General features: G+C 45.6%; 4 non-coding genes across 4 annotated transcripts; all 4 read right to left on the bottom strand.

The window, feature by feature from the left end:
• Nucleotides 1–152: 152 nt before the first annotated feature.
• Nucleotides 153–224, bottom strand: trnae-cuc (transfer RNA glutamic acid (anticodon CUC)). Its single transcript has one exon. It is a non-coding gene; the product is annotated as a tRNA-Glu (tRNA).
• Nucleotides 225–1,208: 984 nt separating this feature from the next.
• trnae-cuc (transfer RNA glutamic acid (anticodon CUC)) lies at nt 1,209–1,280 on the bottom strand. The gene has a single exon. It is a non-coding gene; the product is annotated as a tRNA-Glu (tRNA).
• Nucleotides 1,281–1,389: 109 nt separating this feature from the next.
• On the bottom strand, nt 1,390–1,461 carry trnae-cuc (transfer RNA glutamic acid (anticodon CUC)). The gene has a single exon. It is a non-coding gene; the product is annotated as a tRNA-Glu (tRNA).
• A 2,039-nt stretch (nt 1,462–3,500) lies between these two features.
• Nucleotides 3,501–3,572, bottom strand: trnae-cuc (transfer RNA glutamic acid (anticodon CUC)). The gene has a single exon. It is a non-coding gene; the product is annotated as a tRNA-Glu (tRNA).
• Between the last annotated feature and the right edge of the window lie 836 nt (nt 3,573–4,408).

The raw sequence follows: 4,408 nt of genomic DNA on the forward strand, positions 1-4,408 counted from the left end.
CGGCGGTGAGAGCACTGAATCCTAACCACTAGACCACCAGGGAATGGTCCTACAGTGCAAATTGGTTCCCAGTGTGAGCTGGTACATATGTGCGATAATTTTCCATATTCATAGTGACAGGTTGCACAAGTAAACATGTAGCAAAAGAGTAGTTCCCTGACCGGGAATCGAACCCGGGCCGCGGCGGTGAGAGCGCCGAATCCTAACCACTAGACCACCAGGGAAGGGTACTAGAGTGAAAATCGGTTCCCAGTGTGAGCTGGTACATACAGTTGAAGTCGTAAGTTTCCATCCACTTAGGCTGGAGTCATTAAAACCTGTTTGTCAACCCCTCCACACATTTCTTGTTAACAAACTATAGTTTTGGCAGTCGGTTAGGACATCTACTTTGTGCATGACACAAGTAATTTTTCCAACAATTGTTTACAGACCGATTATTTCACTTATAATTCAGTGTATCACAAATCCAGTGGGTCAGAAGTTTACATACACTAAGTTGGCTGTGCCTTTAAACAGTTTGGAAAATTCCCGAAAATGATGTCATGGCTTAGAAGCTTAGAAGCTTCTGATAGGTTAATTGACATCCTTTGAGTCAATTGGAGGTGTACCTGTAGATGTATTTCAAGGCCTACCTTCAAACTCAGTGCCTCTTTGCTTGACTCCATGGGAAAACCAAAGGAAATCAGCCAAGACCTCAGAAAAAAAATGTAGACCTCCACAAATCTGGTTCATCCTTGGGAGCAATTTCCAAACGCCTGAAGGTACCTCGCTCATCTGTAGAAACAATAGTACGCAAGTATAAACACCATGGGACCACGCAGGAGTCATACCGCTCAGGAAGGAGACTCGTTCTGTCTCCTAGAGATGAACGTACTTTGGGTCGAAAAGTGCAAATCCATCCCAGAACAACAGCAAAGGACCTTGTGAAGATGCTGGAGGAAACAGGTACAAAATGGTCTATATCCACAGGCAAACGAGTCCTATATCGAACAGGGGGAGGCTCCCAAGCCGAAGAACACATCCCAACCGTGAAGCACAGCATCATGTTGTGGGGGTGCTTTGCTGCAGGAGGGTCTGGTGCACCACTAGAACACCTGGGAAGGACACTGCAGGGCAAATCAGTTTGCAATTTGAAGTGGTACATATGTGCGACAACCTACTAAATTCATAGTGACAGGTTGCACAAGTAAACAAGGAGCATAGACTATTTCCCTGACCGGGAATCGAACCCGGGCCGCGGCGGTGAGAGCGCCGAATCCTAACCACTAGACCACCAGGGAAGGGTCCTACAGTGCAAATTGGTTCCCAGTGTGAGCTGGTACATATGTGCGATAACCTTCCATATTCATAGTGACAGGTTGCACAAGTAAACATGTAGCAAAAGAGTAGTTCCCTGACCGGGAATCGAACCCGGGCCGCGGCGGTGAGAGCGCCGAATCCTAACCACTAGACCACCAGGGAAGGGTACTAGAGTGAAAATCGGTTCCCAGTGTGAGCTGGTACATACAGTTGAAGTCGTAAGTTTCCATCCACTTAGGCTGGAGTCATTAAAACCTGTTTGTCAACCCCTCCACACATTTCTTGTTAACAAACTATAGTTTTGGCAGTCGGTTAGGACATCTACTTTGTGCATGACACAAGTAATTTTCCAACAATTGTTTACAGACCGATTATTTCACTTATAATTCAGTGTATCACAAATCCAGTGGGTCAGAAGTTTACATACACTAAGTTGGCTGTGCCTTTAAACAGTTTGGAAAATTCCCGAAAATGATGTCATGGCTTAGAAGCTTAGAAGCTTCTGATAGGTTAATTGACATCCTTTGAGTCAATTGGAGGTGTACCTGTAGATGTATTTCAAGGCCTACCTTCAAACTCAGTGCCTCTTTGCTTGACTCCATGGGAAAACCAAAGGAAATCAGCCAAGACCTCAGAAAAAAAATGTAGACCTCCACAAATCTGGTTCATCCTTGGGAGCAATTTCCAAACGCCTGAAGGTACCTCGCTCATCTGTAGAAACAATAGTACGCAAGTATAAACACCATGGGACCACGCAGGAGTCATACCGCTCAGGAAGGAGACTCGTTCTGTCTCCTAGAGATTAACGTACTTTGGGTCGAAAAGTGCAAATCCATCCCAGAACAACAGCAAAGGACCTTGTGAAGATGCTGGAGGAAACAGGTACAAAATGGTCTATATCCACAGGCAAACGAGTCCTATATCGAACAGGGGGAGGCTCCCAAGCCGAAGAACACATCCCAACCGTGAAGCACAGCATCATGTTGTGGGGGTGCTTTGCTGCAGGAGGGTCTGGTGCACCACTAGAACACCTGGGAAGGACACTGCAGGGCAAATCAGTTTGCAATTTGAAGTGGTACATATGTGCGACAACCTACTAAATTCATAGTGACAGGTTGCACAAGTAAACAAGGAGCATAGACTATTTCCCTGACTGGGAATCGAACCCGGGCCGCGGCGGTGAGAGCGCCGAATCCTAACCACTAGACCACCAGGGAAGGGTACTAGAGTGAAAATCGGTTCCCAGTGTGAGCTGGTACATACAGTTGAAGTCGTAAGTTTCCATCCACTTAGGCTGGAGTCATTAAAACCTGTTTGTCAACCCCTCCACACATTTCTTGTTAACAAACTATAGTTTTGGCAGTCGGTTAGGACATCTACTTTGTGCATGACACAAGTAATTTTTCCAACAATTGTTTACAGACCGATTATTTCACTTATAATTCAGTGTATCACAAATCCAGTGGGTCAGAAGTTTACATACACTAAGTTGGCTGTGCCTTTAAACAGTTTGGAAAATTCCCGAAAATGATGTCATGGCTTAGAAGCTTAGAAGCTTCTGATAGGTTAATTGACATCCTTTGAGTCAATTGGAGGTGTACCTGTAGATGTATTTCAAGGCCTACCTTCAAACTCAGTGCCTCTTTGCTTGACTCCATGGGAAAACCAAAGGAAATCAGCCAAGACCTCAGAAAAAAAATGTAGACCTCCACAAATCTGGTTCATCCTTGGGAGCAATTTCCAAACGCCTGAAGGTACCTCGCTCATCTGTAGAAACAATAGTACGCAAGTATAAACACCATGGGACCACGCAGGAGTCATACCGCTCAGGAAGGAGACTCGTTCTGTCTCCTAGAGATGAACGTACTTTGGGTCGAAAAGTGCAAATCCATCCCAGAACAACAGCAAAGGACCTTGTGAAGATGCTGGAGGAAACAGGTACAAAATGGTCTATATCCACAGGCAAACGAGTCCTATATCGAACAGGGGGAGGCTCCCAAGCCGAAGAACACATCCCAACCGTGAAGCACAGCATCATGTTGTGGGGGTGCTTTGCTGCAGGAGGGTCTGGTGCACCACTAGAACACCTGGGAAGGACACTGCAGGGCAAATCAGTTTGCAATTTGAAGTGGTACATATGTGCGACAACCTACTAAATTCATAGTGACAGGTTGCACAAGTAAACAAGGAGCATAGACTATTTCCCTGACCGGGAATCGAACCCGGGCCGCGGCGGTGAGAGCGCCGAATCCTAACCACTAGACCACCAGGGAAGGGTCCTACAGTGCAAATTGGTTCCCAGTGTGAGCTGGTACATATGTGCGATAACCTTCCATATTCATAGTGACAGGTTGCACAAGTAAACATGTAGCAAAAGAGTAGTTCCCTGACCGGGAATCGAACCCGGGCCGCGGCGGTGAGAGCGCCGAATCCTAACCACTAGACCACCAGGGAAGGGTACTAGAGTGAAAATCGGTTCCCAGTGTGAGCTGGTACATACAGTTGAAGTTGTAAGTTTCCATCCACTTAGGCTGGAGTCATTAAAACCTGTTTGTCAACCCCTCCACACATTTCTTGTTAACAAACTATAGTTTTGGCAGTCGGTTAGGACATCTACTTTGTGCATGACACAAGTAATTTTTCCAACAATTGTTTACAGACCGATTATTTCACTTATAATTCAGTGTATCACAAATCCAGTGGGTCAGAAGTTTACATACACTAAGTTGGCTGTGCCTTTAAACAGTTTGGAAAATTCCCGAAAATGATGTCATGGCTTAGAAGCTTAGAAGCTTCTGATAGGTTAATTGACATCCTTTGAGTCAATTGGAGGTGTACCTGTAGATGTATTTCAAGGCCTACCTTCAAACTCAGTGCCTCTTTGCTTGACTCCATGGGAAAACCAAAGGAAATCAGCCAAGACCTCAGAAAAAAAATGTAGACCTCCACAAATCTGGTTCATCCTTGGGAGCAATTTCCAAACGCCTGAAGGTACCTCGCTCATCTGTAGAAACAATAGTACGCAAGTATAAACACCATGGGACCACGCAGGAGTCATACCGCTCAGGAAGGAGACTCGTTCTGTCTCCTAGAGATGAACGTACTTTGG

This window comes from Oncorhynchus clarkii, unplaced genomic scaffold, assembly GCF_045791955.1.
Source record: "Oncorhynchus clarkii lewisi isolate Uvic-CL-2024 unplaced genomic scaffold, UVic_Ocla_1.0 unplaced_contig_2102_pilon_pilon, whole genome shotgun sequence".
Classification (NCBI taxonomy): Eukaryota; Metazoa; Chordata; class Actinopteri; order Salmoniformes; family Salmonidae; genus Oncorhynchus; species Oncorhynchus clarkii.